General features: G+C 41.3%; 2 long non-coding RNA genes across 10 annotated transcripts; one reads left to right on the forward strand and one right to left on the reverse strand.

The window, feature by feature from the left end:
* Positions 1–468: 468 nt before the first annotated feature.
* On the reverse strand, positions 469–1,820 carry LOC117796425. Its single transcript, XR_004620927.1, has 2 exons — positions 1,576–1,820; positions 469–1,101 (listed from the first exon to the last, which is right to left on the reverse strand). It is a non-coding gene; the product is annotated as an uncharacterized LOC117796425 (long non-coding RNA).
* A 578-nt stretch (positions 1,821–2,398) lies between these two features.
* On the forward strand, positions 2,399–23,726 carry LOC117796426. 9 transcript variants are annotated; one of them, XR_004620934.1, is made up of 8 exons: positions 2,403–2,481; positions 8,516–8,596; positions 8,768–9,122; positions 10,769–11,021; positions 16,918–17,957; positions 19,553–19,846; positions 20,699–20,771; positions 23,067–23,726. It is a non-coding gene; the product is annotated as an uncharacterized LOC117796426 (long non-coding RNA). The 9 variants fall into 9 exon arrangements; XR_004620933.1 differs by lacking the exon at positions 8,516–8,596 and adding an exon at positions 8,624–8,681 and having other exon boundaries at positions 2,404–2,481; XR_004620931.1 differs by lacking the exon at positions 8,516–8,596 and having other exon boundaries at positions 2,399–2,481; positions 8,624–9,122.
* Positions 23,727–25,832: the final 2,106 nt, after the last annotated feature.

A 25,832-nucleotide genomic window follows, 5' to 3' on the forward strand; every position in this document is an offset into this window, starting at 1 on the left:
TCCACGCTCCCTGCACCAGAAACCCCAGATTCTAAGTCTGAAATGGGTGCATCCAATTGCGGGAGCCCAGTTCACAGGCTTGGGTCCTAGCTGTAAAGAAATTGGGAAAACAGTGAATATGCAGTATTGTCAGCTTCTCCGCTAGTGAATAATGCGGCCTTCCACCAAAAATCCTAAGGTGGGCAATGAAAAAGAATGATAAATGTCCATTGTGGCAGAGAAGTGCTAACAGATGCCGACTCCAAAGGCAGAGGGTGGAGCCTGCCTTCATTCTCTGGGGAAAGCCTCGAGAAAGGAAGTCTACACAATGAATTCCTGGTCTCGGGAACAGTTGCACAGCCTCCCAGGAAGACCCTGATACATCACAATGGGAAGAAAGCCACACAGCTTAGGCCCAAGGAACAGCTTTTTCCATGAAGGCTTAAACAACAGAAACCTGAGTAAAGAACAAAAGCAGAGCCATTGATCTAAAACATATGATACGTGTTTTAATTGGACTATCAAAACATCCCACTCTGCTCCAAAAAACAATGTTTCCAAAAGTGCCCCATCTACTGTCTCTAGGAGGAGATGACTTTTATCAGAAAGCTGTTTGGACTCTCACAGTTCATGAAGCAACACTCCCGAGGGCCTAAGGAACTTGCTGCCGGCCACCGTGCCGCAATGATGACAAATTCATTTGGTGAGTTGAAAAAAGCTCCTGGTCGTTCAGTGTGAAGTTTGTTCCGCCTTGGGTCAAAAGTAAGGAGGCCCGTTGGCCCCGAGTTATCATATTTTGGACCATCTGTAGTACTCCCTTGCTCTTCTTGAGGAGAGAGAAAAAAGGCAACAGGCTCCATAGAAACAGCCAGCACACTCTTCCCGGAGCCACGTCCTTGATGCTGGTGAGGGGGTATGGTAGGGTGAGGGATCCCAGGGAAACAGACGTCTGCAAAGGCCCGGCTCAGGCATAGCCGCTGTATCCTCATGCCAAGATCTTCCCAGAATGAGTCTTTAGAGGATTTAGGTCTCTGAGTGTGGAAAGCTGGTTGGGAGCCAGCACACCTTCTCTGGAGGTGCAGGAACATTAGGGCTTTCTTTCTTTACCTAGTCTCTATTCACCTTTTGGAAAAAAATATTTTCATATCAATTTTAACATCCCACCATTGCAGAGCAGCCACCTGTCACCTCTCACCACAGATCGACAACCACAGTTCCCCCAAAGTCTCTGGCAGAAGGTCCTGCTTGCAGAGGAAGCAATTCAGCAGGGCTCTGGAAGACAGCCGAGCAGCAGCGGGAGGCCTCTGAAATCCACAATTTTAGACTCTCGGGGTGGGCATTTACTTGTGGTGTATTAAGTAACACACCTACTCAAGTTACTGTGTGAACTCAGTGGACAGCTGCCCTTTCAGTGAGAAGCGAATGCCTGCACTGCACTCTGCCTCCCTCCATCCCCCACCCCGCCCAAGTTCAAGCATAGACTCCTTAGAGAAGGATGAACTGGAAAGGGCAGTGGAAAAAGAATGAACCTGAATGAAGACTCCACTTGCCAGGAGTTAACCAGTCATGCAGAAGCCCAAGTGCTTGGGGGCTCACCCTCACAGTCGCTGCCTCAACTCCACGGAGAGGTGAGAGAAAGACTTCATGAACCCAAAGAGAGGTGGAAGCGGTGAGAAGGATCCACTCGAATGGAAGGGTGTCTGTCCTCGTGTTCATCCTTGAAGAAATACCTGATTTAGGACAGAAAATGTTGGTTCAGAGAATAGACTCTGGGTTCCGAATAATGTGGGTTCAGATTCCTTCAAGAATTGGCATGACCTCACACATGTCTTGCTTAATCTCGCTAAGTTTCATTTTCCTCTTTCATGATGAAACTAATATAGTGCTGCCTTATAAGACTGTTATGGGAAGTAAATGAGATATTAAACGTAAAACAGGTGATACCTGCTAAGCTCATACTTTATGCATCAGCTCTTTTAATGTTTCCATGGATAGTAGTAGACTGGCAGAGTTAACGCGTCTCTTTTGCCTTGGCTTGGTGGATGAGATATCTTTTCCTTTAAGGTGAGGGCCATGTGCTATTTACATTTCATATTTTACATCATAACATGTTTCTGCTTAATGAAAAACTCAAGGGGAAAACTCTCGCCCTGTGCTTCTTGCTTTGTGCTTTGTCAAGTAGATACCCTCCTCATAGAACTTCTTCCTGAAGTGGGTTCTGATGGGTTTAAAATAAGAATTCTATGTGAGAGGGAAAATTTAGTACCCAAAAAGGGAACCCAAGAAGGAAGGTGAGTCAAGAAAGGAAAATGTGTGGAAATGCCATTTACAGGAAGACCCCCTCTCCCTCCTGTCTAGACTGAGTCATGTCACATTGACCAATATAGTGCGTCATAGAAATGCTAACGCATAATGGAAGTGATGGTCAGACTTGAAGAGAGTTTACCTCCGCTTTTACTGTGCGTTCCCTTCACAGCATAGAGACCAGAGTTCTGCGGTGAGGTAGGAGGGCATGAAATATAGATTGTCAGGCCTTCGGGGGTTCTGAGGAATGAAGGTACTTAATAAGGATAAAATTCATCCTGAGCTTATTACTTTGCCCGCTTCCGTCTCAGAGTCTCTTGTATCATGAAATAAGTTTGGCAAGGAAGTAGAAGAAAGAGATCATTTTAAAGGATGGAGCAGGAAGTCTGTTCCCGGGCAATATTTGGCAAGTGTGAGGATAAACAGGGAGTGAGATCATGAGACTGGCTCAGCAACTCTCCAACTTCTTATCCTTCATCCCTTCAGTGAGCTTGTTTGGTCTCTCCTAGTAAGGAGAGAGCTACAGAATGGCTTTTCTTTGTTTCATCTCAGCAGGAAATTATGCTATGGGAGGCAAGAATAGAGCGCAGAAGGACACAGGAAGTGAAAAAAAAGGGAGGAGTGTCGAAAGGGAAAGGGTGTCTTTGGCTGATGTGTGATTTGGGGAAACCGGGAATCGGGGGTGATAATGTAGAAAGAAAAGAATCTACTAATATACTTGACGTCAAATTTCTGTTCAGAATTTGAGGGCTCAGATTTCTTTAAACCGTTTGGAGTTTCCCCACAGCCTTTCAACATATTGCGATTTCCAACTTGAAAACATTTGACAAAAGGGTGGTGAATAAACAATAGAAAAACTCTGCTCCAAAGCAGAGATCAAAAAAGACTTTATTCTGACACTTCCCACTTTAAAAAAGAAACCCCTTGGGGCACCTGGGTGGCTCTGTCAGTTAAGCATCTGCCTTCAGCTCAGGGCATGATCTCAGGGTCCTGGGATCAAGTCCCGACTCAGGCTCCCAGCTTAGCGGGGAGTCTGCTTCTCCCTCTGCCTCTCTCTCGCCCCCTGCTCGTGCTCTCTCTCTCTCTCTCTCAAATAAATAAATAAATCTTAAAGAAAAAGAACCCCCCCCTTTTTTTTCCATTGGGGAAAACTAAACAATGAGAACAAATTTATACTTTTTCATATTTTCTAATGAAAATCCTCTTCTGATGTGTGCTCTGATTTACAGGGGATATGAAATGTGTCCAATTATGCACTTGGAATTTTAAGCAAATCTCAGAATCACAAGTATCTAGATATGAAATGCACCGTCCAGGTCAACTCATGCTGCCGACACCCGCTGCAGAACTGCCCTTACAAGTCTGACACCCGTATTTGACGCTAACTGAGCTTCTGCTTGATCTTCTAGGCACAGGGAACTCAATAATTCCCAAGGGAGATCACTCCTTTATGAGAAGCCATCATTCAAAAGGTTCTTTCTTGAGTCAAAGTGACCTCCCTTCCTTCACCCTAACATGTGCCAGTTGGATCTAGTTCCTGTCTTGACAATCAGAGTTCACATCAGAACTCTAAAATGATCAACTCTTCCACAAAACACCCCTCAAGATAGGTGGCGACCATTCTCATTTCCCTCACCCGTTTTCTCTTTCCAGGTAAAGACACAGCTCCCCTTTCTTCACCCAGTCCTTAGCTGATATAATTTCCAGACAATTCCCCACCCCCAACACTTTGTAGCAGTTTCTTTCTTCCTTCACTTATTCCCCCTCCCCCTTTAAAGGGCAAACTTTCCTAGAAGAGCAAACAAAATGTTCTTTTCCAAGATCTGATTGGGCTTAACCATTCCATACGCATTATGGCATGTGATAGTGGACCGTAAAATGTTTTATTGCTTTGCGTTTGAATAGAGGATGACTGCATTTGTTAAACAAGCTCTTTCCAAACAAGTCATAATAAAAACTTTATAGTATCCCACTTCGTCACATAACTTTTTAATGCTTCTCCTTTTGTTTGGTTTTGGTTCTGGTTTGTAGTCCTTCTTCACTTTTTTCCCCTTGAAGTATCAGAGTGTTTCTAGAAATTCCCATGGAGAGTTTCAAGTTGGAAACCTGGTCCTGAACGTCTTTTCCTTGAGAGCCTCTCCTGAGTTTGGACTATGAATCAGACCGTGTGGAAATAATGATGCCATCCGCGTGGTAGGGCCCAGTGCGGTGCATATGTGCAGTATAAAGGCCGTTTATATATGGTTTGAAATTGTATCCCAGGGTTTGGAAAATGCAGAAGTTTATGTGATGGATATCGTGACCACACATGAGGTGTTGTGGAGATACATATGTATCTTAAAATATACATAGCTACAAGAATATACATATCTGTATATATAATAATGGAAAGCTTTAAACTATCAAAGCCTTCAGGCAAATATTTTACAGCTATCTAATAGCAGGTATTTATAACTTCACCTCTTGACTTCAGAAGTTGAGATTTGGCACTGCAAACACCAAGTAAATAGCAGCCGTGATTCGTGGAGGAAATTCATGCCATTGGCATCAAATAATGAAGACGGTCTTACTTTGAACGGTTGCTCAAATGTGTAGAGGAAGTCCTAACATTTTTAAAGCACCAAGACTGATTGAGAGATGCCTCTCTCTGGGATTCTGATTTTAAATGTTTATCTTTGGGCTTAAAGAAAAAGTCTCTGTCTAGGAAAAGGCTAGGATAAGTTAAAAGATTTAATGAGTCCTTTCCCTCTTCATCACCCATACCCCTCCCTGAAACATTATCAGTATTTGTGGGGATGCCGGGAATAAGAAGATAAGCCAGTCAGTCTAGCTTCATTTAGGGAGAAGGACGCTGTAACTACTTTAAGGTATCAAATGGAGAACAGTTGGAAAAGCAAGCTTGATTAAAGACAGCTAACATCATTTCAGGAAGGGGAGTCGTGCCTAACTAATTTGTTGGAATTCTTTGAGGAAATCACTGCACCAGTGAACTGGCTGGGGGAAGGGAGGAGATTATAGGCTGAGTTTTTCAGAAAGAGCTCTACAGAATTCTCTACTGTTGGTTAAAATGTTTGAGGACTGAAGTCATGGAAGTGTAGGACAATTGGCATATTGGACTAAAAACTGGCAAAAGGGGAGGAAAGAAAGGGTAACTATGAACAGAAATGTGTCAGCTTTGAAAGCAGGATCAGAACTGGGATCAGAAGAGAAGCTGCAACTGACATTTGAACTGGCACTTTCTGGGGTCACCGAAGGTGTCCCTCAGAGACGTTTATATGGGAGAAGGTTGTAGTGGGAGATGGGGGAACTCTGAGAGAATTGCGCCAAAAGCAGACATCCTTTTTGTGGGGACTTTTCCTCACTTTTAAGGGCCCTGCATTATCCATAGTGTCCTGGTGGTCAGCCTCAGCTACGTAGTAATTTTTTCCCCCCCGAGAATCTCCAAAATAAATGCACTAAGCAATTCCATTTGATTTAAACCTAGCATATCACGAACCCAGAGCAATCTGGATATACTCGAAGATGAAATTAGCTTTTTCCCTTTCTGAAGTTGTTTAAAGAGATAAGAACGAGAGTTCATAAAATGGCATTTTATCCCCTGCTTTTAGTGATTCAATATTGTGTTGCCTAGAGATTGACCATTCTGACTGGAGATCACGTGGAGCCTTCCCCCCTCTCCACCTCCACACTTGTCCCTGATTTGCCTGTTCCTCTGCTGGTTAGTGTCTCTGGAAGTGCCCAAAAAGGAAACTGAAGGTTTAAAAAAAAAAATTGATTTAGCTTCAGGTCTTGCATCCTTTCTACAGGACAAGGTGAAATTCTAAGGGAAAAACCACTAACTTTCCTTTGAGTGTTTTCTTATCTATGATTATGGGGAAAACCCTCTGTGCGCATAGACCCCAAAAAACTCCTCTCGTAGGTCCTGGATAAGATACGGATTTTCTCTGAAAAAGACAACCTGTTAAATTTTATTTCCAATTTAATTAATAAATTGAGGAGAGGAATATCAGGAAAGGAAAGTTTGATGAAGAATCTGAGGGGAAGGTTTTCAATGTCTCAGGGCCCAGACAGGTGACACTCTGACACTCTGGATGAAAGAGGTGAATCCCCTGCAGTGGTAATGGGGATCCTGTGGTGCCTGCAAGCACGTACCCCCAGGGAAAACTGTCCACATCCAGAGATGTCTGGAGAACTGGGCTGGCCAAAATGAAGCCTCTGCTGGCTGGATGAGATCTTTGGGAGATGGCCATCGTGGGACCTCTGGATTTGATCCATGGTTTCCCAACTTTTGAGGCTGAGGACCACTTTTCAATGTAAAAAAAGTGAGGATTTCTAATATAATAGTTTCATATTTATTGACTAAGAAAATTCACAGGAACAAAATGCTTTGATGCATTATTTAATGTGCAAAAATGAGTTTTGTGGTATGCACTGAGTCTGGTGCTGCGAATATGAGATTGAAATAAAACAACCCCTCCCCTGGTCTAGCGAGTGAGGTGACCAAGTGAAGAGATGATTACCAAAGAATCTGTTTACTGATAGAAGAGAAGTGAGCACATGGTGCTGTGAGGTCACATAGGAACGGCAGCTAACTCAGTTTTGGCCGAGTTTAGGGAAGACCTCCCCGAAGATGTGGCAACTCAGCTGAGACTAAAGCATCAGGGGCAGTTGGTCAGCGCTCAGCGTATGTGGGTTTTTTTAAGGAGGGGAGAATAGCATGTACAAAGTTTCTGAGGTGAGAAAACAGATTCACCTCCAGGAAATGAGTAGATCAGTGCAGCTAGAATAAAGTGAGGAAAGGTAGAAAGTAATGGCAGTTAAATTGAGAAAGAAATGAGAAGGACAATCACTGAGCAATCTGTATGTATTCTTCACTGAGCATATTTACTTGGCTTTAAATCAACACCAAAATGGCGAGATAAATCTTGAGACCCCGACAAAAATTGCAAGGCTCCCTCCAATTGGAGGGTCACACTTTGGGAACCAAATGTACAGCAAGTGGACCTCTGTAGCCCAGTGCATTAGTTTGCCAGGGCTGCCATAACAGAGTACCACAGATTGAGTGGCTTACATGACAGAAATGTGTTGTCTCACAGTTCTGGAGACGTCTGTCTGAAACAGAGTGTCAGCAGTATTGATCCCCTCTGAGAGCCGTGAGGGAAACATCTGTTCTAGGTCTCTCTCCTTGGCTTGTTGATGGCTATCTCTGTGTTCAGATGATGTCCTTCCTGTATACCTGTCTGTCTTCAAAATTCCCTGTTGTATAAGGACAAGAGCATATTGTACTAGGGACTACCCTTAAGACCTCACATTAAGTTAATTATTTCTATAAAGTCCCCATCTCCAAGATAGTCACATTACAAGGTGGTGGGTGTTAGGATGTCATCCTATGAACTTAAACAACTTAACTCGTAACACTCAAGTTAGATGACTCAAAGAGAGTTGGGGAACCCAGAGCATTTTGTCAACCTGCTAGAGGTTTCTGGGTATTTGGAGGGGCAGGAGGATGGGAAGAGACAGTAAGGGAGGGGAAGAGAGGGGAGGGGGCTACAAAGACTAAACTTGGCTCTTACCCTACTCTTGCCTCCATTTGGCCCAACTCCATGATTCCTGACAAGCTGGCCTCACCAAACCACAGGGAGTATTCATTGCATCTCACAGATAAGGAAAAGGTTGAAGTCACTTCCTTTCTCTTCCTTTGTACCGTCTAACAGCCATCTTGCTAACAAAGAAGATCTCCAAGTGAATGCCTCCCTCTTGTCAAGGGGGAGCTTAATCCAGAGTTAATTTTGACCTTGGCTCTTTGGTGAGAGTCACCTAGTCAGAGTATTTCTCCAGAGAAATGTGGTCTCCACATCTTTGTTTCCCACAGCAAAGAGCCTCCTTTCTTTGGGCTCCCAGTAACTTGGGCTGTCAGAATTATCTAGTGTCAAAAAGACCACTTAGAAATAGGCACCCATCCATTCAGTTTGGACAAAAACAAATCCAATGAAACAAATACAAAGAAGGCAGATTTCAGTCGTATATGTGGATCCGCTCAAGACAGGGCAGTTAATAAAAACCAAACTATTTGAGGTGAATTTTGATATATATTTTTTAAGGGTTCTTTAGGCAGAACAGAATCAAGGTTTCTCTGTGCCTCCATGGGCAGCATCTTGTTAATTGTCTTGAGGAATTCTCTGGAAAACGTCAGCTGATTTGAACCCTTCTATTATTTTTATTTAATTTTCAGATGTGCTCTGATGTTCTTTGGAAAATAAGCCCTCATGATTAATATCCCCAGCAGAGCTCAATCAGTAGAGATTCTGAGATGGTATGTGCTATTTCTCCGTATTTTCAGGGTCTACTTAATCTCTCGATTCCTCCTTCAAATAAGAGATAAGACTTCATTGTACCAGGTAAAGGAGAAGAAAGGAAGGTTTTTAAAAATGAGGATATGGCAACTTCTGAAAAGCAAGTAAGGTGTGATGAGTTTTCCTTCCAGCTCCTGGCAATGACCTGCTAGAGAGGTAAGGTGAGAGAAGAGACACTCTGGAAATAGAAGAGCTCAACGCCAGGAAGGAGTCATTTTTTCGAATAAGAAGGTAAAGGAGAAATGCCAACTGGAGGTTAATTTTCTCAGTGAAAAGGTATGATTAACTTTTAGATTCTTCCCTTCCAGGCCAAAACATTATAAGGATGTCTGCCTCTTCTTCAGCAGAATCTGAAGTCCATTTTCAGTTCTCCCGGAAATGGACTTGGACGCGTCTGCGCATGAGTGGTCCGTAGCGATGCCGGAGCTCATCTGAGAGACAAGATGTCACGGAGGAGCGCTTCCTGACATTCAAGGGCATGGCCAGGTAGGTTTCCTTGGCGCCCAAGACTAATGTTTTCCACTTGAGGAGAGAGCACAGGGGCAAGTTGTAGAGCTTAGAACGGTGCCTGACATGTGATAAGTGATAAATTTAGGGCCACATTTTTGACAGAAAATTGCCTGGAAATAGGTTAAAACTAAAAGCTGATCATTTGTAAGTTGATTGTCCAGCTTCCCGTCTGGCTCTTAACAAGCAATTCTATGTAAATGGGACTCTGTGAGCCCCTCAGCTGAGTGAAGCATATTGTCATTTTCATCCTTATACTTTCCTGAGCCATTAAAGTGGAGATTGTGCTACTTGGGAGATAAAGTTGAGCGATTAATAGTGAGTGACCATATATCAAAGGCTTACCATATGCAAATTCTGCTAGGCTCTGTGCACATTGTTTCATTAAATTCACTCAACAACCTTGAAATGTAGCCTGAGAAAGGTTAAGTGATCTGTGTGAAGTCACTCAGGTAATGGGTAGACAATCAGAGTTTTAACCCTAAATCCATCTGATGTCAAAGCTGAGGTTCAAACACACACTTTGTGTGGACTAATAGTTTGTCAAATGTTTAGTCTTGATGATGGGGAATCAAGAATTATGGAGCTTTTTAATTCATATGCAGTTAATTCTTGTTATTTGCAGTAGTAATGTGCTCTATAAAGTCACCCATAAACACAGAATTAGCAAATACTGAATCATTACTCCTAGAAGAAATGTATGGCTAGGTTCCTGCAAGTCTCTAATCAAAACATTTTTTGTCAACCAATCAATACATCATCTTGTCTTATATGTGTTTCTGTTTAAAGATCCCTTACTTAATATATCCTATTGGTTCATTAACACTGAACTCATGGCCAAAAGCAAAAACTTTTTTTTTTTGCCTGAATAAAACTTATCTTTATTTTCTTCATAAGACACTTCATGGCCTTTGTGCAGTTAGGAACAGTAGACAGCACTACACTTGGGGAGGGGCATTTTAAAAAGCAAAATGCCCACCAAAAGCATAAAAGTGCAAAAACGTGGCACTAAATAGACCACAAAAAAGGACATTTTTTACAGCATGGAAGCTGAAACAAAAGGGCAAGTCATCATCTTGTTCAGCGTTAGCTAGGAATGGTGTGTTGGGCATCTCAAAATTTTCACCATTCTGTCCATGTTGGTGAATGACTGTGAAACTGCTGAGTATTGACTTTAGGGTGACAAGTAAATTATAGTGAGTAGGCAAATTTGTAATTACAGAATCCGTGAATAATGTGGATCAACTACTTTCTGACATAGTTATTAAGCTAGTTCAGGCAAAGAAATCCCACATTTCAGAGGAAAAATGAAATACTGCTTCTTCATTAGGCAAATGAAACATTGCCTAAATGTTTGAATGCAAAAACCAGATCATTGCTAAATACATTCCTTTAGTTTTTGCTTGTTTAAGTTCTCTGGGTCTAAAGATGCAGCTCCTGGTTTATTGCATTGCTCCATATAGAAGATGAGTTTTATCAGAGCACCTACCTCCAAAGTTTCTAAAATTTCTTTTAAATTACTTCTTAATGAACTTTTTGCCTCTAGAGAGAATGTTCATTGAACAAAAGATTCTATAAGTGCAATACTCAATTTTAATTTTTATTCTTTTTATCATTTCTTCCAGATGCCTCTGGATAGCTGCGCTGCCCAGTTCCAGTCAAGAGTAGTTATCATCAGCCGTTTCTGCACTGTCCAAACCCTGCTTGGAACACAGCTCATTTGAAACCTCGTAGAGACCAGCAGACTCAAAGTTCTCCACTAACAGAAACAGGAGGAATTACGTGCAGGATGTTTAGTTGACCACTCACCTAACACAAATAATCATTTTCGGGAAACTCGATGGAACGTGGAAATCAAGATGCTGAAAACCAAAGAAGGTATTTCCTAAATTTTTTCCTCCCCGTGATTTTTCTTCATAATGAATGATTGGTAACTACTTGGCTAATAATGGTGAAGTATCTATGGAGAAGAGAGTGCTTTTCAGAAAAGCTTGCCTTTCCTCTGACTGATTGACATGTTAGAACGTGCTCTTATTTCTGCCTAAAGCTTAAAGTCAGTCTTTTAACCCGAAGTTGAAGGTTTCCTATGATTTGGACCCAGTTTTCAGGGCATTCTTATCTTCCTTATTTAGAATCTCTGTACCAGTCATGTGGCTGTTATATATAGATGAAGAATTAGGCATAAAGCATAACTGTTAGGAGTTTAGAGTCTATCAGGGAAGGTAAGACTAACACCCATAAAAGTGAAAGATGTAAGGGGTTATATGATTAAGATTCATTAATATGACATAGACATAGAGTTTATATGAGTTTGAAATCAACATACACACACACACAGAAAGAGAGAGAGAGAGACAGAGAAAATGGATTAGTCAAAGAAAGCAAGGTAAGTTCAAAATGGTTCTTGAGGAATGGTAAGAATTTCCATAGATCTGAGGAAGGAGTGGATTGCAGGGGAAGAGGAGAGAAGAGTGAATCCAGATGGGGGAAACCAAAACTGAATGTTTGCAAGTGGGAATGCACAAGACGTTGGTGGGGCTGTAAACAAACCAGCATGAAGGGCAAAGTCAGTGCGTATTGAAGAGTCAGAGGAAAATACTTGGAGACACAGCAAAAAATTTAATTGAATTGGGCAAATTATTTTTAAAAATAGGAGCAAAAAAAAAATAGGAAGGAGCATTGAAATTTGGTGAAGGAGAAAATGTAAAGCCAATGAGGTCTTTTAAGAAAGCCACTTGCACTAAATTGTGGATCACTGAAATAGACAATTACTGATTTTTTACTATGTGTAACAGGATTTCTGCATCCAGCTGGCTGTTGGCAAATTCTTACTTAATGCCTATTATGTGCTAGACGTTACGAAAGTGATAAGGGGGTGAACAAGATCAGAACGAAGATCAAAATGGTCTTCATACTCCTGGAATTTATATCCTAGTCACATTCATTTCCATTATGTTTTTCGGGTAGAAAAGTTTTCAGTGAAAGTGACACCTTCATCTTTCCAGGTTTGTAAATGTGTTTGTGTTCAACTTAGCCTTCCAAGAAGTTGGTACGTGAAGACACAACACTCTAACTAACCTAGAAGAAGCCTTCTCTGTCCTCTCCAAACTGGACAGGAGCCCCTCAGCAGTCCTCAACACCCCATGCTTCTCATTTCCAGATAGTATTTAGAAATAGCCCACTCTTGTCCTATCAACTTTCTTGGCATCTCCTGTCAACCTAATCGGACTAGACGATAAGCACCCGGGGCAGAATCTTCCTTCATCTCTGCATTACCACTGCAGGTGCTCAACAAATGTTTAAATAAAATGAGTGAATGGAGGGAATGAATGTGAGTTTTCCTTATCTGAGTTTTTTTCTTTGGGATAATTTTCCGGAGAGAAAGGATACGTCTAGCACCAGGAGGGAAGATAAGTTCCATCTTTATCTTTATATATGTGATAGCACTTTTGAAATGTGTTTGGTTGTTCTTATCAGGCTATTTGGAATGTGGTAACACAGAGCTAGATGTCTTGCCTTAAGGTGATTTAAAAATGACGAATCTTGTGCATTTTTTTTCATTTCCTTGAGAGCTGTAATATTAGCCCACCCCATAAATCACAACCGACAGTTCTGTCTTAATGCCACAGGTATTTCTGTAATACAGACTGTTCAAAAATTATCAGGCAGTTATTAGCAAAAACAAGACAAATTTGATTTAACTGGAGGCATCTTCTTGGAACCTTTTAGCCCTGAGGTTTGGATTTAAAACACTTTGGATGTCACCATGAGACTTGTTACTTCCAATTCATTGTCTATAATTCTCTTTGGCAGCTTTGCAAAACAAATCTTGGAAAGCGCCGAGAGAAAGCCATTCTCTTCCTAGAAAACTTGGAGTCTTTTTTAACTCACTCTGGATGCCAAGGACAGTGAATGGAAGTTTCTGTCTTGTTTGTGTATTTGCTCGCCGCTTTGCTCACTCATTCTTTTATTTGTTTTTTAATGGATTACTTACTTATTCTTTCGATTTAAAAAAAAAATGGCAAATATCCTGCATTTTGGCAATGCGTTCGTCAAACTCTAGGTGGCGCCCCAGAAGGAACCCGTGGGGGTGGGGGAAGGAGCAAGGCCGCAGAGCTCTCAGAATGCAGCGAAACCACAGAACACCCAGGCTGATTCTGAGACGAGGGGGGGAGCTTCCCGTGTGGGGGTGTAGGGTGGGGCAGAACAGGATGTGTGTTTGGGTTTCATTTGGAAAAAAACATACATCATATTGCAATATAGTTTACTTTCAGATTTCTATTTGAAAAATGGTATAAAAATACCCAACTTTCCTTGAACACCACCCTCCTCGCCTCCTGGATTAGGCTGCTGTGCCTTGCGATTTCTTCATTGCAGTCGTATCACAATTGTAACTGTTAAAGCATTTAATTTAATTACTAATTATTAACAAATTTAATTATTTGTTTAATACCTTCCGTCTGTGGACTGTAAGTTCCGTGGGGCGGGGACGTGTCTGCACTGGTCCCTGCTGTGCGCCTGGTGCCTGACACAACACCGAGCAAGTGGCAGGCACTCAAGAAATATTTTTTCTTGTTTGCTCGTTTGCCTGCTGCCTTGTACAGTTCTTTCATTTGGTCATTTATCTACTCAATCCTTTATCTCCACCCTTTCCCTTCCCACTGCAGCCTACCCTTATCTTCCCCCGCCCCCCCCTTCATGCTCCCCTACCAATCCTCCCACCCTACCCCATTCCCCACCCCTCACTATCTCCCTCCCATTTATCCTGGGATTTGTTTTTTTTTTTTAAGATTTTATTTATTTATTTGAGAGCGAGCACACGAGGTGGGGGGAGGGGCAGAGGGCGAGGCAGAAGCGGACGACCCCCTGAGCAGAGAGCCTGACTTGGGGTTCTATCCCAGAGAATCATGACCTGAGCAGAAGGCACATGCCTAACTTACTGAGCCACCTAGGCAGCCCTTATCCTGGGTTTTAAAAGTTAACAAACATTAACATGGGGGAAACTAAATGTCTGAAAGCCATCTTCCCAACAGTCAGAGCTTCAAAGTCTAGGGAAAGAATCGTAAAAATTAAGAAAAGGACAATTTTGCCAGCGCAAAAGAGAAAGCATGACCTCCCCAGCAGCCATTTCTATGGGTATCCTGGCTTTCCCCAGCAGGTGCCGCCCCTCCTGGGTTTGGACAGCTGGAGGAGGGAGACCGGCGGAGCCCTTCCCTCTGAATGGTCTGGACTGGGGACAACTGGCAGGAATCACAAGTGGCTTCTTGGCTCACCCCAGCGGTACTTCAGCTTTCATAAACGGCCCATCTCTGGAGTTGCAAGGTTCCAGCACACAGGGGATTTCCCTTTGTTAGATCCTGACCTGCAGAGCTGATCTCAAGCCAAAGCCATTGGTCTGCCTTTTAAAGGCAAAGGAAGGAAGGAAGGAAGGAAGGAAGAAGGAAGGAAGGAAGGAAGAAGGAAGGAGGGAGGGAGGGAGGGAGGGAGAGGGAGGAATGTTAGGAAACAAGGAAGAGAAAGAAATAAAGAAAAAGAAAGAAGGAAAGGAAAAGTAAGAAAGGAAGAAAAGAAAGAAAGAAGAAAAGAAAAGAGAAAGAGAAAGAAAGAAAGAAAGAAAGAAAGAAAGAAAGAAAGAAAGAAAGAAAGAAAAAGAAAAAAGATCAAATTTGGGGAATATTGCTTGTTATTCGTGAACACCTAATGTGCTTATTTGTTAAAACACATTTTAAAGTTGATGTGAGCCAAGAAAAAGTTACTGCGTTATTGGCAGTCTCTCTCTGCCCGCCACCGAAGTGATGTGAGTGGAAAGACAAAGTTTGGAAGAATACATCTCCCAAATCCTTATATTATTACCTACACAAGAAACAAAACATAAATCTGAAAAGGAACTTCAAGTCACATATCCCATACCCTGTTCAGGTAAAGGCTCTGAGGTGAGTGACTTGCTCAAAGCCTCTCAGTTCAGGAGTCAGGGCCAAAACTCAGGTCTTCTGGCCCCTTTCTTTCTATGTATGAGCTGCAGTTTTTCGGTTTCTGTTAAAATAAGTTTCAAATTTCCTCAACTCATTCTCCTGTGTAAAACCTCACAGGGAAGCTAACATCTGATGGTGAGAGAAAAATATTGTATCCTTTAAAAAGTGGTCAACAGAAAGACAACTTGATAGCATAAAAATGTCACATCCCCCCGTGAAGAGGAACCTAGCATTATTGCGTGGGTAATAAAGAAATAACTAGGGAAACAGGTCCCAGTTGATTGCACATGTAGTGTGGGCCTTTGAAAAAAGAGTCCAAAATATTTCCAAACATTCTCACATAGACTGCATGCATCTGTCCTATGTAACCTGGAAACGATTTACCCTTGTGAAATCATTTGTGCGAACCTGCCAACAATATGAATGATTTTGTTTGTCTACTGTCTCAAAATAATTGATTTTACATACATTAAGCTAATTAAAATAGCCAGGCCCTTTCTTTGCGGCAAATCCACAAACCTACTTTTAATTGTGCCTCAGAGGTCAGGAAAGCAGCTCATGGAAGAGTCTAGAATTTGTTTCAACCTATTAAGATAAACCCTAAAAATGTGTTTTTAATACATTGATAAAAAATACATTAAAACATTTGGTATTTTTAGTCAGTCTCCAACTTACTAAAGGGTCCTTTCCCAAAAGTTAGTGGGTAAATGGGTTGTCTGGAATTCAGAGTGCATTTTCCCATAGAAACAATGTCACCCATAGGACTTAGTTCCCAGACTACCCTTAAAGCTCTGTTTAACCCATAGTGTGGCAGACTATTGTGCATTTTAAAATTATCATTTGAAGTTTAATATTCTTTATTAATTGGTTCAAAAGTAATTGATCAATTTGTACATTATTTTAAACTCTGACTTCTAGAAAGACCAATTTTAACTCTAGGTTTTCGCAATGGTAGATGGATACTTTTGAGTAATTTCTGTAGAAGGCTTTGGCGGGGTACTTTCAAGACTGTAAATAGAGATGAGGCTAGGTCTCTAGTTGTCTAATTCCATCTGATCACTTATGACGAAAGGGGGGAACAGAGAGAAAGGACTTGGGCTCCACTTCAACTTCCGCCACCACCGCGGTAACAGGACAAGAGATGAAAGAGAAAGAGAGGGGCAGAGGGGTTAAATTCTGTGCAAGTGCATCTGAACAGAGAGTACCTAAGCCGTGAATGATGAGGAGGGAGGGAAGGGAAGGGACATTGGTCTGTGCTGTTCAGAAAGAGCCTTCAGAAAGGGCTGGCCTTGGGCCTCCTTATAACTGTCCAGAAAGTTCAGAAAGGAAAAGGAAAGTGCTAGGGGTGGTCCTTTGTGATCGTATGCACTGATGTTTAAGATATTCAGTAAGAGTTGTTTGTTCCTCAGGGGCAAGAGTTTCCTGACTTAGGAAGAACTGGACTCCCAGTTTGAATCCATACACATCTATTGAGGGCCTAGTGTTCCAAGAGCTGGGGAGAGAGGACCAACTACAGAAATTATCATGTGATTATGCTTTACTTTGTGGAGATAATAATAGCTAACATTTACTACTTGTTTTTGCTCATTTAATCTTCACAATGACTCTATGAAATAGATCCTCACTCCATTTTACAGTTGAGGAAACTGAGGCACAGAGAAGAGAAATAATTAGGCACAAAATCATATGGTTAGTATATGGGGGGGGTTCAATATTTGACCCCAGGTAGTCTAAGGACAGAGTTTGTGCTCACAGCCATCATGCTATACTGTGCCCTGGTCAACATTCTTGTCTCTTGTCAGCAATTGCTCCTGCCCTGACTCCATCTGGGATTTGGAATGCATTCAGAGAAGTGGCTGTGTATGGAGACTGGAAATGGAAGAGGCATCCAAGGTCATGCCTTTCAGGCTTCCTTCAAATTCTACAGCTACTGTGAAGAAAGTTGCATTCCCACAGAGAACATGTCAGACTGGAAGAAAATTATGACAAAAGGTCTCCAAAAGGACCTCTGAAACTTGGATCTTATCTCATTCCACAAGCCAAAGCCGGTTTCCTAAATCAAAGAATGAAACAAAGTACATCTTTATCAAGTATCGTTTTGACATTATTCCCCTTTGTATGACTGGACAGGCCCTCCCATTGTCTCTTTAAATAATTTTTAAACACTCCTGAACTTTGGCTTGGAGACCCTCCTTTGAAACGAATTTTCCTCCCTGGACATACTAGCTCATATTTTTTTACTTCAACCTGGCAAAAGTTATTATCCCTCATAAAACTTTACCCTCTCTCTTCTCTAAGCCATCACATAAACCATTCCTCCTGATTATATGTGCCTCTTCTCAAGCCATATCCATTACCCTGTCAACTTTCCATGGAGGTTAATCTACTAGTGAGAATTTAAGTGGACTCCTGGGGCAGAGTATTCTTACCGTGGATTGGGCTCCGGCTCTGAAGGCAGCCAGTCCATGTTCAAATTCCAGTTCTACCCGGTCCTGGCTATGCCATGTGGGGCGGGCTACTGAACCCATGTCACTGTTTCCTCACCTGCAGAATGAATACGATACTAATAATGGCGGGATCACAGCTGTTCTGAGGACTGTATGAGATCTTGCATGTAAGGAACTTAATTCACGGTAGACAATCATCGACTTCAGCAAATATTAGTCCCCATTATTACAATTCTTTTGGAGTGCAAAATAATTGGAGATGGGTGCAAAGAGATATCATCACACCATTCCCTATAAGAATGAAAAATGAGAAGAAGTTTACGCCCAACCATAGTTGACTATGCAGCCAGTTAAGAGCCATCTTCTGAATATTGGGAACTGTTCAGACTATACTGGTGAGTTTTTGAAAAATGCACAACAGAATCTGTACAGTGTGATATTGGCTGGGGTGGGGGGGGAGGGGGGAGTAGGCAGAAATGTTGCTTAGAAAGAAAACATGGGAAGGGGTGCCTGGGTGGCTCAGTTGGTCAGGCCTCCAGCTCTTCATTTTGGCTCAGGTCATGATCTCAGGATCATGGGGTCGAGCCCAGCATTGGGCTCTGTGCTCAGCGGGGAGTCTGCTTGAGATTTTCTCTTTCCTGCCCCTCCGCCAGCTTGAGTGCATATGATCTCTCTCTTTCTCTTTCTCAAATAATGAAATCTTAGAAAAAGAAAAAACATGGGAAAAACCTATACCAAAAAGTAAATTATAATCATTTCCACAGAGATAATGTGTATGGAGTATGCATAGGTATTGGGATTATAGATGATTTTTTAAAATATTTTGTACTTTTCTCTGTTTTCTAAATCATGTCCCTTTTATAGTTAGGAAAATTATATGCTATTGGAAAATACTGTATCAAGTTCTGTCTCCTCTGACAATCTCCTCCTGGCTCCAGTGAATTCAGACATCAGTTTATGCTCCTCCTTCACCGCCTTTCTCACTCTGGAGATTTATATTTCCTCTGCACCACTGTAGCTGGCTTTGAATAGCTGGCAGAGTCTGTCGTCGGTGTTTAGATCTATTTATGTGAGTCCTCTCTCCCTCATCAGACCGCATTTCCACCAGAGTATCTCCCCTACGTTTTCTGTATAATAGTGCATAGTGACTTGGAAGATCTTTGTCCAAATGTTAACTGATTGAGGTCATTGTAAATAATTCAGGGAGAAAAACAAACTAGCTTACATTGGCTCATTATTAGCATGCACATTTATTGGGAGCTGGGGCTCAAAGGTTAGGAATGGAGGGGCTTATAGACCAGTTGGGAATCAGGCCTTGTGCCTGAGACAATGCTGTGTATTTATGCAGCTATTTCATCTCCTCCCAGGGCACAGAAATGTCACATTTCCAAGGTCCCTTGCACTGAGGAGGGTCATATGACTAGTTCTGACCAGTAGAATGGAAGGACAAGTGGCGTATGCCACTTCCAGGCCCTAAGTCAGTTTGTATGTTCCTCCGAGATCTCCTATGTCCCTGCTGCTGCTTGCCACATGGTGCCAGTGTGACCTTGAAGCCACAACATGGGAGAGTCACAAGAGGGAAAGGGCCTGGGTCTCTGCGAAGAACCACCCAAGAAAATCACCTAAACAGAAACATTGGAAATGAACAGTGTTATAAAGCGAAGACTTTTATTATATAAAGGCATTGAGATTTGAGGATTATTTGTTCCTGCAATAACTCCACCCTAATAACATGAAATTATATGAATAGTAAGGAATTCAAGATAACGTATTCTAAGTATCAAACAAAAAGTAGTATATATAATGTTTTACTTTTCCCCAAGACCATTTGCTTCCTTGCTTTACCCAATCTGCTATAAATCTTGATGAATAGTATTATATCTATTGTTGTGTCATGATTTAAGAAACTGAACTTCATCCTTTGAGCTAAGCTCAAACCAAGATTTTCTGACTCCAAGTACTGTGCTTTTCCCTTATTGCATGCCTCTAGAACTACAAAATTCAGAGAAGTGACTAATGATTGAATTACTCATACAAAAGAAAACGTCTTGCCTAACTTGTTTAAGCAGCATGTCTGAAGCATGGATCTACAAGAAGTTAAAATATGACCCCCCCAAAATAGAGTTCCAAGGACAACTGAGTTTGGGAAACACTGGATTAAACAAATGTGACTGGCAGTTATCTCCTTACTGCCAGGTTCTCAGGCCTTTAACTTATGAGTTGGAAGCTCATATGAATGTGGCACAAACTTGACCCTTACATCTGACTATGGAACTCTTTTATGGTAAGTCATCGAGGAATAGTAGGTGCTGGAATATATTTTGAGAAATGTTGATCTAGTTAACTTTCTCAGTTTTCCATTGCCCCCCGCTTCCACTTTAGTTTGTTCACTTCCTTTCAGAGTATATTTCTCAGCTAGTGTTGGGGATGACGAAATTCTCAAGTAAGCCCATTTAACCAAGTCAAAGGGGACTTCCAGGGAATTTAAAAAATTGCATTAATTATTATTTTTTTAGCTTATTCCAAATAAGAGCGGGGCACATCATTGCTACTGGAAAAGAAGAAAATATAAATAAGCAAGAGAAAAAGAGATGTAAAGCAACCAACTTCTATTCAACACAACCGGCATAGTCCACCTGTGGCATTTCCTACCGCAAGGGGCTGCTGAGGCAGGGGAGAGTAGGATTTGAGGAAGGATTAGATAATTTTATGAGCGTGACTAACATTTAAAGCTGTGTGAGCTAGAACAAAAAAGATACAAGGAAATGAAGTCTCATGTTCCAGGATGTAAATTGATCACATGTGGAAGGAGGGGCAAGAAGGAATTCCCACCTCGCAGTCCAGCGTGGGATATTACACAATGCGCCAGGTGCAATAGGCTTGACTTTCCCTCTTTATTTTCCTTTTCCTTTTCTCTGGTACATCTGATTCTGGCTAAACAGGAGGTGGGGATATTAGCCCTGACAAATAGCGATTTGATCCCACAGGGCAACTCCTATTGAAAACCAAGATAACACAAATATTTTCAATTCTTCAAGTTGAGCCCAGACTAAGTATTTTGTTTAGTGGGTGATCTTTTTGTTCGTTTATTAAGGGAAGATCGTTTTATGAGAGCTAAGAATATTTTTATTTCTAGCATGCGAAGAATTTAAAATTCCCAACGAACACATTGTTCAAGCAAATAAGATGACCTGGAGAGTTTGTGCAAGGTAAGGTAAGATCATCTTAATTAGCCGAGGCTCTTGAGCAAGGATGAGCCCACTCCTGAAGTGCTGGCTATTTCAAAATACTCCTTTCATCTTAAGCAGAAAAATAAAATGTGTTTTTGAGCTGCGGTATTCTGAGCTTGGTGATGATTGAAGGCCCTGGAGGAGGAGATGGCAGATTTTATTGGGCTGGGTGGGTTCTCACCCTCCATCTCTCTCTGGGAAATTTTGTGAAAATATTCAACTTCAGTGGTTCAGTGAAAAACATTTGGGCCCCAGGGAATCAAGGAGAGCTACGTTTTATAGAGTGAATCTTATCTGGGACCAGAAGAATTAAGAAACAGAACTATGGGAGACAGGCAACAAAAGGAATAGCAAAACCAGCCTCACGGTACAAAAGGTTAGTCTTTCAGCTTATAACGAGTCAATTTCTTGGCATTTTGGTTCTCTCTATTAAGACTAGGGTAAAGAATCAGTCATGTCAGGGATGATGGGCTTTTTTCATTGCAGAAACTTAGTTGACTTTTTCCTGAAGTCTGAATGCTTTGGATGTGTGAAAATCCTGAATCCCAATAAAAGCCCTAAATATCATTTGTGTCAGGAGGGATTTTTCCTCTTGATACCTAGCAATCTTTCTGAACTTATGGCATTGGCAGAAAACTCCACCTCTTACCCTTCTTTCCTGGCAGAGCCCATTTCCCATAATAAAAACTTGAAATTTTAGATAGGCATCCCATTTGCCAGCCTTATCTTACACCTACAATTGGCTACATAACTCAGTTCTGGCCATTTCTAGCTTGGGAGATTCTAGGAAATTGTTTTTTATTGATAAAAAGAGAGAGGGATGGGCAGAGGGGTTTTTTTCCTCTGCTACCCCTACTTCTTCTCTTTGATATAGTTGTGAAAGAACATGATGCTTGAAATCGTGACCAAGAAATGACAAGCCTGAGGATCAAAGGATTGACAAGATGACAGGGCAGAAACATTTTGATGCTGTTATGTTGTCCTTGAGCCACTATTAAAACCATGGGACCATGTACCTCTTGGTTTCCTGTTGAAGCCACTTTCAGGTGCATATTCCATTATAGTTCAAAGCTTTCTAATTTAAAACATCAGCGAAAAGGTGGCCATGCATTCCAGTAGAGCATAGAACCTTGAAGCAACACATGGCCTGTGGCCTCTGGCCATCTTGAGTCTCTGATATTCATAGATGTACATTGGCATATTCCTCCTGGAAAAACGTAGATATCAGGACTTGCTTGACAGTGGTGTGAGACCCCCCGGCTCATGTTGGCTGAGCCCAAGGCCAGGAACACTCTTATCCTCATCATTGATGAGAAAGCAGCAATCGCGGATGTTACAAGTCAACGTGAGAAAGAAGAGGAAGATTCTACCCCACATTTCACACAATATTTCTTTACCTTTTCTTTGTTTCTTACTTCGACTTCAGACAACTTCTTACACTTTTCTATTTTGTCAATTCTGATGTTACTTACTTTTTCAATATGGTAAAGCAATAAAAAGAAGTTGGCTGATTGACCCAGAACAATGCCAAAAATGTATGTATGGAATGTTAGGAAAGGCTCTATTGAATAAGCAGAAATTTAGTTAATCTTCAGAGGAATCCAACCCTCCCCTCTTCCCAACACTGTCATTGCCCAAGTTTCATACCCGTTAGTCCTACTAAGTGATTTCCCAGACTGGCCTGTCTTCCACTCTTCATATCCTAAACTAAAAATCCAAAACTATTATTACAAAAGATGGTACAACTCAAAGGCCTGGGAGAAATTCTGCTCTAGGGAACATATCCATTCTAAAAATTTGTTTATTTCAGAAATTCTTGTCCTGATTTATCTTCTTTAAGAGTTTGATTTTCATTATACATGAGCAGGGAATGATGACGTGTGCCATATTGTATAATTTAGTTAATTTGAAGATATGCAACTTTTTCTCTTCCGTCTGTCAGATTTTTGATTAGTAATAATAATACCATCCTGAGCTCAAAGCACAGAATCAGAGTTGATGAGCAACCAAGGCATTCAAAGTTCAGTAGTGAAAGTAATGCATAGGAAATTCAGTTTTCCGAAGGACAAAAATTTAGCGGTCATGTCTGAAATGTCTAAGAGGAATTAAAAGCCTGCCAGAAAATGCTGTTTGCAATGCTATGAAGGTCTGCTGGGTATTCTAAAAAAGTACTTTACATGTGAGGGACTTGGTATGATTTGTGTTGTGTGGTTTTAGTTCTGTTGATTGTTTTTGTTTTGTTTGTCTAAAGGCTTTTTTGCTTTTGTTTTTCAGATAAAAGAAAGAAAGTTCTGCTTGAAAATAAGCAAGTGTGGTTCTGCCCAGCCTGACATGCTCCTGGCAGCCAGGTGTGTGTTGTACAGTGACTGCTCTTTCATTGCAGGTGTTGATTTGCCAAACGTCACCTTTCTTCTGTATGACACAGGCATGGCCAGACATAGCCACCTCTCAAAGTGTTGAGACAGCCTCTCAGTTCCCATCCAACAAAAGGGACAATGCTTAGAAGTTCAACAGTGAGGCCACCATTAGCTGGATGGGTGAGAAGTCTGACAATGATTATCATACCTTACCTAGAAAGATTGCAAGTCAGGAAGCTTTCTGCTCTGTTTCCTCTGCGGCCAAGTAGAGGTGGTAACAATCTAACCTTTCCTCACAAAGCTGCAGGAAGGAATGATTACTGAAAGTAATAATAAAAAGATGCTCAACATCAATGGAAACCACAGTGAGATACGAGGGACTCTCTTGTTCATTGTTGGGGGAAATACGACACAATACAGCACTTTGGAAGACAATTGGTGGTTTCTTACAAAATTAAACAAACTCTTACTATACCATCCAGCAATCATGCTCCTTGGCATTTACCCAAAGGAGTTGAAAACTATGTCCACACCAAACCTGCACGTGGGTCTTTATAGCAGCTTTATTTATAATTGCCAAAACTTGGATATAACCAAGATGCCCTTCGGTGGGTGAAAGGATAAATAAACCGTAATATTATCCATAGAATGGAATATTATTCAATGCTAAAAAGAAATGAGCTATCAAGCCATAAAAAGACATGGAGGAAACTTAAAGGCATAATGCTAAGTGAAAGAAGCCAATCTGAAAAGGGTATATATTATATGATTCCCACTATATGGCATTCTGAAATAAGCAATGTTATGGACAGAGTAGAAAGATCAGTGGTTGCCAGGGGCTTGGGGAAGGAAGGAGAGATTAATGGGTGGAACACAGGGGATTTGTAAGGAAATGAAACTATTACATATGATACTATAAGGATGGATGCATGTCATTATACATTCGTCAAAACCCATAGAATGTAACCAATGGACATCCAAAGAGTGATCCATAATGATAACTATGGACTTCGGTTGATAATGATGTGTCAATGTCATTTCATTGATTGTAGCAAACCATAGTATGGGCTGTTGATGGTGGGGCGGGCTGAATGTGTGTGCGGTGAGGTGGAGCAAGGAGAAGAGTTATGTGGAAACTCTGTGCTTTCCACTTGATTTTGCTGTGAACTTAAAATTGTTCTAAAAATATAGCCTAGTAATTAAAAATAAATAAATTCTAAAATAAGGCGCTACCAGGCAGAAAGTAAGTGTGATCACATAATCATATATAAATTAATAAAAATAATTGTTGCATGAATGCCTTAGGATTAGGTTCAGCCTTCTATAAGAAAAACAACAATAAAATGGTCACTTAGGAAATATATAATATTTTTCTCTCATGTAAAATAGTATACAAGTTGGCAGTCCTGGGCTAGAATGGTGACACCATAGAGACTTTGTAGATCTGTGGCTCTCACTTTAGCACTTAACTACTATCCCATGGTCTGATACGATTGCCGGAGCTCCAGCCATTACATCTGTGTTCCAAGAAGCAGAGATTGAGGAAAGGGAGAATAATGGCATGCTTCCTCCCCTTCATAGAGATATACAGGAAATTCTGTATTATACTTCTGCTCCTCTCTCATTGGTCAGGTACTTAGACAAATAGCCATACCTACCTGTCAAGGAATCTGGCAAAATTTTAGCTATTCAATTTATATTAAATTTTTAAAAATAGAGACTTGGCTAAAAATCAGTGTTCTCTTTTTACATAAAAAGGGAAGAAAGAATATCGGAGTAGATAGCTAGCAACAGTTGCTATGTTTAAAATGCAATGCTAGATGCAAAGTCTACAAAGATATTAGATCAATAGGGGAAATAAATATGTAACACACAGGCATTATACATGGCGGCAATTTGTTAATGATACAAAGATTTCAAAAGAAGACATGAATATACCCAGCTGGAGTGATGAGCAAAAGCCTTCCAGAGGTAAGGACACTTTACAAGGACCTAGAGGAATGCAGAGAATTTGGATAGTAAGAGGTAGAACAGAGGGCAAATTGGTACGAGAATGGCATGAGACTAGGCAATTGTTGTTTGATAAAGAGAGTTAGGCCTGTTACCGGCACATGTTAGAGGCACAGACATTTCCTAGGAAGGAGAGACTTACGTCTGTAGTTTGGGGACGTATCCTAATGACATCAGTTTCTCTCTTTGTAGTCTGTCCATCATCTGCATGGGGTGGGGAGAGAGGGAGAATTCCATTCAACAGCACACAGTTTGAGTATCTCAGGCAAAGGGAGTCTTTTTTTTTTTTTTTGTATTTATGATAAAACACCCAAATATATATCCAAGTGGGGATTACCAGTCTGGGTTGGATCCAAGAGACTTTGGTTACCAGAACTATTTCTCATCATAAAACCCCAAACAAGTTGAGTTTTTCACTTCCTTTCCTAATCTGCCGTGGAGCGCAGCCGAGTTGCTCGAAGTCATCTACGTTTTGGCAGTGACTACAATTCCAAGATGATGGAGCGATTCTTTTCCATATACATCATTATTATTTCTAGTATAAATATTTATCAAGCACTCACTGTGCAATAGAGAACAGCTCCTGCTTGGTGGTCTTCCCAGATGAACAAAATAAACATGAGTAGAGGCCAGGAGAAGAGGTGGGAAGAGAACCTCAGCTGGTGGGAAACCG

This window comes from Ailuropoda melanoleuca, chromosome 15 (genome assembly GCF_002007445.2).
Source record: "Ailuropoda melanoleuca isolate Jingjing chromosome 15, ASM200744v2, whole genome shotgun sequence".
NCBI lineage: Eukaryota > Metazoa > Chordata > Mammalia > Carnivora > Ursidae > Ailuropoda > Ailuropoda melanoleuca.